Here is a 16,600-nt window from a genome sequence, read left to right on the forward strand (position 1 = left end):
TTCATGTTACACAATGAAAAAATGTTACATTTTACAACACAAAAGCCAATTATACAGGCAGCTCATTTGTGTGGGCTTAAACTATCAGCAGTAAGCAGTCTTAAACACTCAGCCATTGGTGAGGCCACTAGGCTGTGAAAGGTGAAACTTTTTCAGATACCAGTACGTTAAGTGTGGAAGATATAAAGAATGTAGCTGAAAGGCAGAACATGAAGGTTTGTGTGAGGGTTTATTATTAATATGCATTATAAAATCTGGAACTACTCTGTTGGCGAGAAACTTTACGCTGCCATATTACTATCTAAATTTTTTGTCTACATTTTGAACTTTTAGCCTAAAATGTCTCAAAAAACGTGGTTTTCGCACATGCAAAAACTACGTTTTGAACACACAATTTAGCTAAAAATCCAAAACAAAAAATTTAGATAGCAAAAACGTAAAGTTTCTAACCAGAAATATTTGACAAGAATCCATGTACACGGTGACATGTTTTAACTTAAAAAAACATCTACGAATTGCACAATGTAGGCAACGAACGAATCTACAAACTACGCACACCTCGCTTTAATAAATTAACATAACAACAATAAATTTCAAAGAATACCATGTACACAGCATCCTGTTTAAACTTAAAAAAAATTCTACGAATTGCACAATTTAGGCAAGGAAGGAATCTACGATCTACGCAATCATCGCTTTAATAAAATAACATAACAACAATAAATTTCAAATAATACCATGTACACAGCGTTCTGTTTCAACTTTAAAAAGCACCTACGAATTGTACAGTCTAGACACTAAACAACAAAATAAACTAAAATGAATTTCAAACAATTTAAAAAAACAACAATAATGACAGAAATTCATAATAAAGAACCAATGAACATAACATTCTACAAAATAAGAACAAGGATAAAATAAAATGCACTTACCATGAATTAATGCGTTTTCGAATAGCAGAAATATAAATTTCATACCGCCTTTAACATGCCGCCACGTAATCACTATCGTATTTACATGACAGCCAGACACACTATCCAGAAAATTTATACTATGGTTCACAAATAAATAAAATCACAAATCCCTACTTCTATCATGCACTGCCATTAAAAATAATCTCCCAGACCCTCTTTCCACACTTCCAAATACCCACTACCCCTCAACAGGATAGCCACAATCATATTTCCTTTTGCCGAACTTCAATTCAACAATTACCATTTTATCTTTCCCTCCCATCTTCTCAGACACAGAGGCGAACCAACGAGCTCCAGCGAAAGATTTTTCAACGTCAACAGGTTTGCGATAGAACATGCAATCACGACAAAAATCAACGCAGAACACATATCGCCACATTTGGTGAAATTAGGGCGTATATTAGAGTTGTACCTAAAATCTTGTTTGGAAAAAAGAGTAAAATGTAATTCTAATATTGAAGAATTAAAAGGCACATGCAGTTAAAATGAAGTTAAAAATGAAATAAACATTCTAGGTATAAATGCTAAAACCACATTTAAAATTAGTCAAGTGTGAGCTTTTGTAGTCCTTCTATGGCCTGCCTGCCTGCTTCATCAGGTGGAGCTGGAATGAGTAGATTGATTAAGTTCCCCTTCCTTCATTGTTTTTTGCAGCATTGTTGTACGTTTGAGAATTGATATTAACTATGGTGATCTGAAAGAAATGTTTCTAGGTCAAAATATATTTCAGGGTACACCGTGGTAATTTTTTTGGCTCCGTTCCTGTTTACTTCCAACGCCCTCCCCAGTAAAATGGCATCCAAAAAATAATGCAATGAAACATAATTAAAACAAAAATATATAATCTCAATAAACTTCATTTTAAATTAAAGAGTGAAATAGCATAAAAAAGGAAATACATATTGTCTCATCTACACACTACATGAAAAGGAAATATCAATTTAAGTAGAAATTTCTCTGTCTTCGGTCTGTGGCACACAAAATTCCTTAACAGCATCCAAAAACTTTGTAAAATTATCTGAACTAGAATCTATATACTGTCGTTGCCACATAAATTCATGAAAATAAGAATAAAAAATATCCTCCATAGTGTCGGACAAACCCATTCAAAGCCATCTGAATGATCTTTATGTTTGACCGTATTTTCTTCATACAAATAGGACATTTAAGCCTCATTCACAAGAGCAGATTCGACCGGTAGTGAAAACCGGTTCTTCCAACGTGTCCCGTTCACATGGGACAAGCATTAACTGCCTCGCCGAATTGGAAGTAGAACTTGGTTGAATGTTCCTTACCTCTCGGGAGCAGGGCAAATGGGGAGATTTCCCATACTATACTGCGCGGTTCACTTAATTTTAGTTATTGCTCGCTGGACTGTCAGCGAAACAATCGCGCAGATAGATGTCTTAGATATTAGATAGAACTGTACAAGATACGGAAATTATAGACAAATGCAGACAAGGTTATCTGATGCTAGGTATTCCAGAAATATCGCTCAAATTAAATCTAAAGTTAAGACAAGTGCATATTGGCTTCAACGCGACAAGGAACTCGATACCTTTTGAATGATTTTTTTAAAAAAAATTTAAGCATTTTCATCTACTTTTTATGAATATTATTAAATGGTTTTGTGTGACAAAATAATTTTAAGCTGAAAAAAAGTTTTTGCTAGTAATTTTTTTAATTTAAATTTTTGAAGAAAAATTTTGCAATTAAAATGTTTTTCTTCTCCTACAGTTTTCAATGTCTCCCCCCAGGTTTTTTTTGTTGTATTTATTAGAGTGTTTTTAATAACTTCAAGGAATGATTTTGCAGTTAATGAATTAGTTTCTGAGAAAAAATAAAAATACACTTTTATCTAAAATCTTTAAAACAAATATGATCTCAGTCACATTTTCATTTCAAATAATTTTTCCTTTCAGTATTTTGCAAAACCCATCCTTGTTTCTATAAAGTATATAATTTTAAATAAGCAGTAAAATGAATAAAAAATTTAGTCCATACCTGTATAAGTTTTAGGACGGACTTTAAGTAAAAGGATTTGGTTGATCTTTGGATTATGGTAACTTGGCGATTTTATGGCGAAAATTTGGCGACCAACTCTGCTACAGCAACCCTCTATTTTTTTTCCCCGCCGCCATTTTGTCTTCACGAAGTCAAGACGTGTTTCTTTTCTGTTTATTTACTGAACACTTTTTCCAACAATCTACTAGCCAAATTACACTTATACTAGAAATTTTATCTAACAAAACTGCTTAATCATGACAAATATTCACTGCAAAATTGGGAAAAAGTGCACAATCGCAAACTCCTTGCGCGTTTTTCACAATAACACGTACACATAAACCATGTAAACGTCGACTTATTTTTACTTAAAAATACATCCCAGAATTGCACAAAAATGGCATTGCGCACACTCTTCACTATATCCATGTACACTGCTTTTTTCTCATAAATTAGAAAAATTTCACGAAAATGCATGACAATTTTCTGAATCTTTAAACCCGGTAAAAAGAACATATATGAAATTACCTTATCGCAAAAAAGTATATACCCTTTCCAAATATGAACATTTCCACGTATAAAATAAATAAAATATCCAAAAACCTTTACCTCTAAATTATCTATTATATTATAAACGTCACCAACGAATTCATACTGCAAACATTACAAATACTTAGTGTCAAATATTTAAATTATTTCCATGCACGTTTATTTCAACTAAAATGTATACCAAATTCCTACAAACATAAAATTCACAAAATACCTATCATTTAATTAAAATATCACTAAACCATGTACACGTCGACTTATTTTTACTTAAAAAAACATCCCAGAATTGCACAAAAATGGCATTGCGCACACTCCTCACTATATCCATGTACACTGCTTTTTTCTCATAAATTAGAAAAATTTCACGAAAATGCATGAAAATACTCAACGTATACTACTCAAACATATTCCAAAATACTACAAACATGTAACTCACAAAATCACGATCATTAAATTAAAATATAATTAAATTAAAAAACACTACTTAAAATATAAATAAGCACATACATTAAATTAATAAAAATTAGATTACAATCCTAATTACTTTAAACTAAATCATTGCTAATAACAATTTTCGGTACTTTTCCGTTTCGCCAGCACAAACGATAAAGTCGCCAATAATGGTACAACTGATGCCAAACGGCATATCTTCGCTGGTAACCTTTTACGCTTCATTTTCAAAACAAGTTACAAACACTTTTCTTATTAGATTGATTGTTTATTTCAATACTGGCATATAATCACATAGAATGTTTACAAGATAGTTAAATTTTATGCACTAAGACCATTCGCGGTTATTAAGTCAATTAGAATGCAATCACACTGCTCACTCGAAAGCGAAAATATAAAAAAGGCAAAATCAAGGGTTCAATTCACCAATTCTAATGAGAATGCACTAGCGAAGTGAAGCACTGCGGTTTTACATAATTTCTGAGTAAGCTATTCGTACGAATTGAAATACTCGCATTTCAACTTGTATTCCAAATTAAGATTTCACATGAAATTACTGAGAGAATTTGATTTTTGGAGCGTAGTTTACGTGAGATGAGATCACTTCGGGTTACGTGACACGAACCGGCGAACCAGGATGTTGAACCATGAAAGCATAGCAAATTCTTAAATTAATGTCTTTTTACAAATTTATTGTCTTCATTTATCGGCTTTTTACAAAATTTTAAACCATATTAAAATGTTTATGCCTTCAAAATAAAAAATTCTTAGAACTAACATATTTTATGTGTATACTGTATGCTGTCGCCAACAAAGTCTGCTTGGCGAGATTTGCGCCGGCGAAACGGAAAAGTACCCAATTTTCAAATAATACCATTTTAATTTATTTACTCCTTACATTTAGAACAATGCATAAAAATAATATCCTCAAATGATTAAAAATACTAACTTACCTAATCTTCTTCAGAATCTTCATTACGTCGCTGCAGTACTACTGCTAATTTCTAAATCCTAAATCCAGTAGTCAACTGGAAGTCTATTCACCAAGTAATAAGAAATTAATAAAATTTCACCTATACTCAAACTACTTTCAGCAAACCACATACCCTTCCTTACACTCCTTTTCACAAAATGTCCATTTTCACTATATTTCTTGCACCGCCATTTAAACTTGTAATATCCTTCCTTTCACACAATCTCATTATTATAATCAGATAAATGCATTAAAAATTTACAATTCACTTTACATAGCGCCATGCAATCCAAAAATTAATCAACACTATTTCACATAACACACAATGAAGCTTTTCCAAATTAACCCCTTTTTCCGATTAAAGAACTGTAATTCATCCATTAATGTCACGTTTCACACAACACAGAATATAGCTAAATATGAAATTTCCAGACTTCCCCCCTTTTCCGATTAAACAACTGTAATTCGTCCATTAATGTCACATGACATATCTCATGATCTCTCATTTCCCTTAAACAAAATAATGCATAATCGGAACTGAGTGCTTCTCACATTATTACCAAAGTCCTAGGTAGTAACCTTTATCGCCTCCAAAATGTCGCCAAACTACCAGTTACCATATTCCAAAGATCAGCCTAATAGACTGTCTAAATAGACATTTAATCATTTCAAATCTTTAAAATTTTATTACTGAATTTCAATAGACACATATGTATATAAATCAAACCTAGTGCTATTTATTCAATTGGTAAATATAAACATAAATTACAAACCTTTTTTTAAAACCTTATGTGGCCAGAAAAATTGCAAAAACTCATAAAACGCAAGCAGAATTTTTCTTTACCTGTTTTTGTTTTGTAAAACACGTTCAAAACAATTTTGATACATTAATTAATTATAATATTGTTGCGTGCGTACGGGTTTGTAATAGATTGATAATAGTTCGTGAATGATTGTCATTGCACTCATATCCGATGATAGCTTAATTAAATTTATTTTATCAACATAAACACTTCAAAGTTCTGGAATTTTTGCACAGAAATACTCGTACAAGTGTTTAGAATATCACTAAGTATAATCAGTAGTTATGCTTCAATCTAATAAGAATGTTAAACACAACGGAATGCAAAGCGCATCTTAAGAGAAAGTTAACTCAGAAATATCTCCAATCTCATGCTGAACTAACAACTTGCAACAATAACAACTTATATAGCATAAATAATGCCATAAAAATAGTGTGGTATGATGAGATTATTACTTTGAAACCGATGTTTCGAATTGATGCCAAGAAGAACCAATATTTTCCATTCTGCTTCATTGCATATCTTTAAAAAAAATCGTCCAATTAATTTCCTTTATCCTTTTTTTTTTAAATGCAAAAAATTTGTTTTATAAGCTGTGAAAATGTCGGAAGTTTGTAACCGATATATTTTTAGATATGAAATTTTAAAATTAATGGGCGTCAAAAAGTCTAAAAATATGAATGATTTTAAAAAATTCTCCCAAAATATTTTTTAAAAAAATTACGCTAAAAATTTCAGTTAATTTTTTTTCTCAACAGTACGTTATGGTGCAAACTATAATATTCTGAGATTCTCAGTTTATTTGTTAATATTTGCAAAAAGTCTTTTCAACTTTAAATTTGAAAAAAATCTAATCCTCTAAAAATCAAAAGCGTGACACCACATCCACAAGCAGTGTATGTACAAAGTTTGAGTTCTATATCTTATCGGGAAGCAGTTTAAAATTCTATGACCATCTATTAACCATAGCGACAAGCACCAAGATAACAGCTTATAAAATATAATAATAATAATTAAAAAGCATATATTATTCAGGAACCGTTACGAAAGTTCAGGTACCAGTTGCGAAAGTACAGATTACAAAATTAACAACAATAAACAACGTTAAAAATGTGTAAACAATATTAGAAATCTGCCAGTTCAGAGACGTGATTGTTCACAGAGGCTTAGGTGTAAAGGGGAAGACAGAGGGTGGTCTTCTGAATGGGTCCTAAAGACGAAACTCTTTCATGTCTCCCTTTTTCTCCTCTTGCTAACGGCAGCTGTGTGAAGGAGTGTTGCATGTGAACGGGGCAACTGCTGCTAAGTAAACCTTCTTTTAACACCAGTCAATTAATGCTTTTTTTTTTCCCGCTTTCATTCATTCCCGCATCTTATCACATACAGCCATTTTAAGGTGTAAGCAACGTACTTCCTAACCAAATTCCAACACATAAATGAGGCCTTACAAATATTTTCCCATCAGTCGAATTCACCGCAATCACATGATAATGGGTTTTATATAAAATTTAGCTACTCAGGTTACCTTAAATGAAACAACAACTTGACAATAATCCAAGGGACACCCTAAAATATAGACTAACCGGCTTCTATTGCAGCATGGTCTAGTGCTGATTTCTATGATCTTATAACTGCTTTTATGGTGGTGTTTACTGATGGTTTTTGCCTTTGTCGTAGTCAATTATTTAATTTGGTTGCTTCAAGAGTATTTAACCAAAGATATGCTATACAGTCAAAAGTCGTTAATTCGGACACCCATAATCCGGAATGATCTATAATCCGTAAATCAAAGCTACAAACTTTCTGCGCATGCATCGCGTTCACGCATGCGCACAGGTGTTTACGAGAGCGCGTAAGACCTTTACGGCTGCTAATATGTTTGTGCGCATGCACGTTTAATGTGTAACGGAGGTATAAGCTGAGCTAAAATTATCTAGTTCAGTTAATGTTGCAGATTGCGTTGTTCCTTAATCTTCGAATTGGATCCGGCTTATTATTTTTTGAAGACTGTTAGAGCAATTTCATAAAAGTAAGCTTGAACTTTCGATTATGTCAAATAGAATTTCCGATATATATTTACTAATATGTAATTTGTATCTACAAAGCGAAAGTATGTTTTGAAATCTGAAATCTGTTTATCAATTTCACGCCGCGGATTGAAAGTTGATCTGTCAGCACTATCCTTATCTTCAGGGCAGATGTTTTTATTTTATTTGGCTTATAATTCCTTACTAAGTGTAGTATTTCATCTCGATGTACTCCTTCTTTGATATGATTTAAATCAAGTTCCTCGTCATTATAATTCGCTTCCGATAGTGAAGAAAGTGACCCAGAGGTTATTGAAAACGAAAACATTTCGATTGACAAGTAAGTCGGTATTCTCGGCACAGCAATTACGGGACTTGAACAGCGGAACTTTGTAACTGAACAAGAAATTATGTCTGTTTATAGAATTAAAGAGAAAGTATTATCACAGAAAACGAAGCAACTTAAACAACTTACATTGAAAGAAATGTTTAATAATGTAAAATAAATATTAAGGTTTTTTTTTGTAAATTTTGATACCCTTTAGATCATAATTGTTCTTTATTTCATAAATTACGGTTTCATATTTTTAATTTTATAATTTCTGCATGCCATCTTACCAGATTTAAATTGATGATCTATAATCTGGAAAAATCGATAATCCGGAATCGCCGAAGTCCCGACGAGCCCGGATTAACGACTTTTGACTGTATTAATCAATGTACTGTTTGATAGAGAGTTTTTAAATATCTTTTTATGTTTGGCAGTTCTTGCTGATATGGTGATATTAAAATTTTTTGTTGAGGGGCTGGGGTTATGCAGGTTCATAACAGAATCAGAATGGAACTGATGTACGAGTTAATAGGATAATAGAGGAATGTTCCTGTGAATATTTGCAATTTCATTCTTATAATTTTACTTTTTCAGATATGAATCCAGAAGCTTGTCTGTTGATTTTCTTGTTAAGTTTTTCAAAAAATCAGGAATTTATGTAGTGTTTGTTGCAATCTGTAGAATGTATTTATATTTATTTATGCAAAGTTTGGGTGTAGAGCAAAAACCTTTAGCTCATCTTTAACTAATGTGCTGATGGCTAATTAAAACCATTAGCTTTAAATAAATAAACAAATGAAAAATCTGAAAAGCTTTCAGATTTTATATTACGTCTGAAGGGATGTTTTTTAGCGTTTTGTGTATTATCTGTACTTATTAAATATCATGTTCTTTGCAATTAATGTTTTTATGCGAGATGAGATCACTTGGAGTCACGTGATACAAACCGGCGAATCAGGATGTTGAACATGAAAGCATAGTAAATTTTTAAATTGTCTTTTTACACATTTATTGGCTTTTTACAAAATTTTAAACGATATTAAAATGTTTATGCCTTAAATAAAAAATTCTTAGAACTAACATTTGTTAACATTTTTTATGTGTATGCTGTATGTTGTCGTGAATAAAGTCTGCATGGCGATATTTGTGTCAGCGTAAAGGAAAAGTACCTTTTTTTCTTAAGATAAGAAAGCCTGGACAGGAATAAGCAAGTGGCGCCATCTGTTGATGAAACCAGAACTAAAACATAATTTCTTTAAAGGCTGAAGGCAAAGACAGATTGGAATTAGGATCCTTAACTAGAACAGAAAGACTTTTTTGAATGTGAAATGCCTCTAGAAAATCCAAAGAGTTTTAGGAGATTATAAAAATTTTGTTGTCATTCCCTTCTTTCCATCAATTAGCTATGAAGTTGCATATATTTTGCAGAAATTTAACTTTTGGGTTGTGTATTCTCCCATCAATAAAATTCCGAGTTCCATCCAAGGACCCCATTCCGGATATGAATTCCTGGGGTATTTATAGGATTCCTTGCCAGTGTGGTTTAATTTACATTGGCCAAACTAAGAGAGCCTTAAAATTTCGCGTCAATTAACATGAGGCATATGTTAGAAAAAAGGAAACACAGAAATCTTCTGTTGCTCAGCATTATTGGTCTGAAAATCACATTTTCAATTTTTCTGCTACCAAAATCATTAAAAAAAATCTTCCATTGGATAATTGAATTTTCTAGAGGCATTTCACATTCAAAAAAATCTTTCTGTTCTAGTTAACGATCCTAATTCCAATCCGTCTTTGCCTTCGGCCTTTAAAGAAATTATATTTTAGTTCTGGTTTCATCAACAGATGGCACCACTTGCTTATTCCTGTCCAGGCTTTCTTATCTTATCTAGTCATTATTTCCTATCTTGTTCATTTGCAGTTTTGCAGCTGAGGATGGTGGTTCGGTAAAAACCATCAAAACTAGTCCTGCGAAAATTTTGAAAATATAACGCTGATTTTAGTTGTTTGACTTCTGAATTAGTCTCTTGTATTCCTGAACTTTTTCGCTGAATTTGCATTTACCTATGATAGTTCAGTTACCCATTTTATCTGGCTTGCATACTCTGAGATAGTTTTCATATATGAATTTTCTCATTTTCTGGATGTTATATTTATCCATAGAAGGCTTAGTTTTCTGATTCTCCAATAATGCCTAAGCCATTTTATTTCTAATGGTGGTGTATGAAAATCTGTGATATTCTTCATTACTATTTCCATGCTGGCAGTAACTTGCTTGCCATTATTATCTATTTCTGAAAATATTTGGGCCCCTTGGAAAAAATTCTGGCTCTATTCATATATGCACCCTCAGGTTGCCAAATGCTGCGATATGTGTTGTGTGGTGGTTTTTGGTGCGATTGAGTGTTCTGCGATGGTTTTGGGGGCGATGTTGGTTTCTATGGCAACCCTTTTTACATGGAAACTTGGATTGGTTTCAGTTGCTAGTTGGTTCTTGGTTCTGCGGTGTGTGGTTTTAAATTATGTTGAAAGAGGTGATAGTCACGTTCCTGGTACAATTATTTTTTTGGATGGCTGGAAATTCTACAAGTATTTAGGAGAAGATTGTTTTGAACATTTATTTGTGAATAGTGAGTCTGGCTGTCATATAAATATGCTAGAGATTATGTGGCGGCATGTTAAAGCTACATTGCCTACTTATATTCAGAAATATATTTTTGAGTTTTATTTGGTGGTTTATATATTTTTCCATCGTTGTTCTGAAACGGGAAAAGATGCTTCTAACAAATTTATGGTGAAATTGTTTTAGTGATATTTGAAATTGGTATATCTGCTGTTCGAAGAAGCATTCATTCATGTTAAGTGCATTTTATTTTATTCTTGTTCTTATTTTGTAGGATGTTATGTTCGTTATTTTTTTAGTATGAATTTCTGTTGTTATTGTTGTTTTATTTTAATTGTTTGAAATTTATTTTAATTTATTTTGTTGATTAGTGTGTAATGCCTAGATTGTGCAATTCGTAGATTTTTTTTTAAAGTTTAAACAGAATGCTGTGTACATGATATTCTTGAAATTTATTGTTGTTATGAACTTTATTTATTGTTGAAATTTATTGTTGTTGTTAATTTATTAAAGAGAGGTGTGCTTATAGTTCATAGATTCCTTCGCTGGCTAGATTGTGCATTTTGTAGATTTTTTTAAAGTTTAAGCAGAACAACTGTGTACATAGTATTCTTTGAAATTTATTGTTGTTATGTTAATTTATTTAAATCAGGTGTGCGTAGTTCGTAGATTCCTCTGCTAAAGCATATCGCTGTGTACATGGATTCTCGTCAAATATTTTTGTTTGTGTTTCTGATTTTTAGCTTAAATTGTGTGTTCAAAACGTAGTTTTTGCAGACGTTTTAGGCTTAAAGTTCGAAATATAGACAAAAAATGTGGGTAGTTATATGGTGATGTAGAGTTTCTCATGAAAATGTGTAAGACTTTCACTATGTAAATCTCAGTTACTGTAGAAAGTGACAAATCTTAAGAATTAGACAGCGAATAATCGCTTAAGTTCGTGTGACAAGAAACAACAAGATATAAGGGTAACTAACCCTTTATTATTTCAATAAGATTTAACAAAACTCCGCCTTGGAGTGTACAACCAAAGCCAACACTTGGGCTTGAACTTAACAGACTAAGAATTAAACTAAAACTAAGATTAACTAAAGAAATATAGCCGAAGCTATCAAGTTTCTAATGCAGTTGGCCCCTAAAACACCAGATGACTGCGAAGCTATCAAGGGCCTGAGTACGGCCAAGCGTAATAACAGCTTTCAGAGAGAGTGTGGCCAAAAGGCAGACGCGCGTAAATCAGATTCTCTCTCTCTCTAAAACCAAAAAACTTCGTGATTAAATACCGCTCTTCCTCATTATGTATTCAGACGTGATTCTAAAACTACGTTTTGGCTGGAAGTAGTAAGTTGAAGTTAAGAATTTGACAAGAAAGGAATTTTAACTTAAAATTTAACTGTTAATAAAATTAACATAATCCTTACAAAAGTTTGGCGAGAAATTTGTCGCCAACCGAGGGCATATATGAGAGTAGTTTCAAAATTCTTAATTCTCATTGAAATTTCAGTCTTGGAAAGATTAACTTCTGTGTTGAAATCTAAATTTTTTCAGGAAATCTTATTATGCATTTTTCTGGCTATGATATTCGTTTTTTTTTTTTTTTTTTTTTTTTTTTAAACGTCTTTCTCTTTGTTTCTTTGTTATCATAGTAATCATTATTTTTTTTTAAGATTCTGTCAAAAACAAAAAATGGAGTAGGGGAGGTAGGAGCTAGTTTTAACAGGAAAAGTAGTAACATGCACAGTTCACAGTTGTTTTTTAAATTTTTAATGATAAGTTTCACTAAACATAATGACTGGCCATATTATTTAAGCACTGACAGTGCCCCACTGAAATGGATAATAAGAGGTTGTGTGCATGTGCTCTCTGTCTTACCTAGTTGAGGGGGGAAAATATTTCATAAATTTTGAATTAAGGTAAGTTAACTGACCTTTTTACATGTTTATTTTGTCTGTGAATAAAGTTTTAAAATGCTTTAGTTTTTTTACTAGTTGTAATATTTTTTTTTTGTAAATCAACAAAAATGTCCAAACTACCATATGCAATGCACAACACTTTGTGTGGTAGGAAGGAACCTGTCATATATGAAATTTTACATGGACTAAGTATAATTCAGTTGAGATTAAAACTCAGCAAGATTAGAGCAGATTTTTTCCATGCTCATAATATTCCTTCACAACAACCATGCTTGTATCAATCATTCAGTCAAGCACCATTGCCATTTTCATATACATTCTTTTTGTTGTATTCCAAATAGCAGCAGTTTCTTTTTTAGACAATGATATTGTTTGCCTTGAGGTTAATTTTAAAGTATGGTCTTATGGAGTTTGTCAGCAATATAAGAAACTGTAGAAAAATTTCTGCAAGAATGCAGAATTTTGCTGCAAAATATTTTAAAGGGAACTTCCAGGAACTGCATTTGGTAGGTGGCTTTCGGAGTTTTATGTGGTGATATGAGTCTCTGCTATTTTTTCTAGCAAAAACAGATCACTGTGTACTTGGAGAGAGAAATAGCACAAAATATTTGGGGGCAATTGTGATTGTTTTATTTTTAAATTTTTATCATAATTTTCATTTTAAATTGCTAAAACATGCTTTCTTTTCACATGCTAATAATGTTTGGGGAATTGTGATAAATATTGATAGTTTTTAATCTTTTTTTATTTAAAAAAAAGTTTCAAAAACCACCAACTTACACCCAATAAGTAATTTTTATCTTTTTATCTGTAAAAAATAAGATTGTGCCAAAGTGGTTGCACTAATACCTACATACTAAATTCAGTTTCAGAACTTGTCTTAATTTCACAGATATGAAAGCACATCTCATAGCACATGCACAAAAATACATACATATTACCAAAAAACGTAGAGTAAAAATATATTTACTGGTACCCCTTGGCGATACATGGACACCGAGTTTGTGAAATTCTTTGCCTTATTATTTTGACTATGTGTAGCATTGCCACTACACAAAGCTAAAATAACAAGCCAAAGAATTGCACAAACTCGGTATTCATGTACACATCAACCTATTTTCACTTAAAAAAAAAAATCGGAGAATTGCACAAACTTGGCATTGCGCACTCTCTTGACTTTGTCCATGTACACACCGATGTATATTCACTTGAAAAGTCAAAGGAGCAGCCAACAAAAATATGTAATCTCAATAAACTACATTTTAAGTCAAACAATGAAATAACATAAAAAAGGAAATTCATCTTAGCACTACATAAAGGAAATATCCACTTACCTTATTTACAAATTTCCCTGTCTTCAGTCAAACAAAATTCCTTAACAGCATCCAAAAACTTCCTAAAATTATCTGAACTAGAATCTGTATACTGGCGTCGCCACATGAATTCACAAAAACAAGAGTAAAATGTACCTGTTGTAGTGCATTTCCTTTATACAAACAGGACACTTATAATGACAACTAAGTAAACCTTTATTTACACACCAGGTCAGTTAATGCTTTTTTCCCTTTTTGCTCGAAATCGTACAGAAACTTCAAATTAATGTTACAACATCCAGCCATTTTACCATGTAAACCACAAAATAACATACCAAAATCTGTTCCATCATTCAAATTCACTGCAATCACACAACCAATTATGTCAAAATAGGGTTTCCATAGCATTCAACTACTCAGGTTACCATAAATGAAACAACAACTTGGCAATAAATGAAACAAGAACTTAGCAATAATCCAAGTGGCACCCTTTAATCTACTCTGACCAAGTATAGAAATGAGGCAAGCTATATAGAAAATGAAAATATATAAATTAGCAATATAATGTTGCTGCATATGAATAAAATGTAGATATATAATAATATAATTAAATTCAAAATCTTGTTTCTTCTGGCCATTTTTTTCCCATAGTTTTCTCCACTTTGTAAGAAACAAACCAAGCCCATTGACTGACTGTATTTGCATGTAAATTATGTTTTCCTCCTAAAAACATTTTTGTAGATCTAACAATTGTAATTTTTCAGAAATATGTATTTTTACATACATCACTATTCTTACTTAAGAGATTTCTTTTTAGAAGGCCAAAATACCCGTGATGGCACGGCTTCGATATGAAGTTTCGTCAAAGATTGGCTTGGTTGCTATTATTTTTGTACCTCTTCTTGTCTCTCCTGGTCGTTTATTATTGTTTTGAACTCAGCGATCAATATAGTGCTTTGGCCCTGGAACATTCAAAGCTGCATCATTCATCATTCGATGAACAAAGTAATGTTTCTTGGATAGTAAAAATGTGGACACACTTACCTGATGTGCCATTCTTCCTGTGGGTTTTTATTTTTGCTATTCCTTATCTGCAAATATTTTTCTGTTTGTATATATGTACAAAGCCAAATCCTAAAGATATGATTTCATTTATACCTTTCATATTTAATTCTAAAAGACCTCTAGATATGCAATATGTAACATTTGTGCAAAGTTTATAGGCTTTTGCATACAGGTCTGCTGAATTGTAGTACCATCTGGTTTCATATTTTATAAATATTATTTTTATTCTCAGGAATGTATTATTCATGCATTTTGTAAATGAAATGGGAGCTAATATATATGTATCCATATATAAATGCCGTTATTTTCATATTTTCTTTAGCTTATCGAGTATTTTAAAATCAGATTTTAATTATACGTAATCTATCAAAATGTTATAAATATTTGTTGCAAATTGTCTAGCACATCCACCATTAAAATTCCATTTTGAAAAATTCGAAATGAATATACTTATGTTCTTGTCCATCCATACCTATTGATAGTGTGAAAAAATTATGAATTCTCAAAATTTTCTGCCTTATTATATATTTTATAATAGATAAATGGCTAATTTTCTCTTCATTTAAATCTAATAATTTTTTGAAAATGAAGATTTTTAGAAAATTGAATAATCATAATTGGTATTATGACATAGGTCATAAAAATGGGAATTTAAAAAAAAATGTTTGCTATGTCAATTTGCATCTAGCGGTTTTTCATGGTTCACCAAATAAATTTGTTCTTATTTTGTTAGTTGAGGCTAGAAATATGAGAATTTTAAAAAATTATATGTATTGTGCATATGTAACTGTTGCCTAGCTTTCTTTAGATCTGTGGCTGTATTACAGAAACAGTAAGATTCACTGAATGATAAATTATGAAATAACTTTTGTCACCTATGCAAAATTAATTTTTTTGTATCTGTGATATTGATACACACATATATAGTAGTGACGTTTTTTAAAAAAGATTACATGCATATACAGTTAACTCCTTCTAATATGATGACCTACGATTTCATGTAATTTTGGTCTTTTTTAGTAAATTAAACCAAATCTAAAAATAGTGATTAAACCAAGTCTAAAAGTAGCGATAATTTTTAGAGCTGGTTGACATGAAGTTCACTGTATGTATGCAATTTTTTTTAACTTGATGCATTTATATATACATAAAAGTTATGTTTAAACATGTTATATACAAATTATGCTGCTACATTTTGTGCTTGTAGTGTGAAATACTGATTTTTATTAGTAATTTACATTTTGAATTGTATTCATTATGCCTGTACTTGAACTATTCATAAACTTTTTTATTTGTGGAGCTATTTTAGAATTAAGTTCTATGATGGAGTTCCATAGGCCCACTCTGTGTCTTAGTTCTTAATGTCTAAAAGTAGTATTATCAGAAGGAAAAGACGATAGATATTAGTAATATAAAGACATATCTAAACAATTGCATAATATCTGTCATTCAAATGATTTCAAAAACTTAGAAATTTACCATACTATTTAATTTTATTCTCAACTAGCATCAGTTCCCATAGTATTTTCAAAATTTGCCATACAAATTTTATTTTGAATTTCAACAAATGAAATG

General features: G+C 31.4%; 1 long non-coding RNA gene across 2 annotated transcripts in view; it reads left to right on the plus strand.

The window, feature by feature from the left end:
• The window catches only part of LOC118187860 (uncharacterized), a 45,414-nt gene that overhangs the window by 3,627 nt on the left and 25,187 nt on the right, over positions 1 to 16,600 (plus strand). For both annotated transcript variants that reach the window (XR_015044361.1, XR_004758029.2), the window contains exon 3: positions 14,778 to 15,023. This is a non-coding gene — a long non-coding RNA (uncharacterized LOC118187860). The remainder of the gene's footprint in view (positions 1 to 14,777; positions 15,024 to 16,600) is intronic.

This window comes from Stegodyphus dumicola, chromosome 12 (assembly GCF_044657685.1).
Source record: "Stegodyphus dumicola isolate Sdum_Otavi_A_Nest chromosome 12, ASM4465768v1".
NCBI lineage: Eukaryota > Metazoa > Arthropoda > Arachnida > Araneae > Eresidae > Stegodyphus > Stegodyphus dumicola.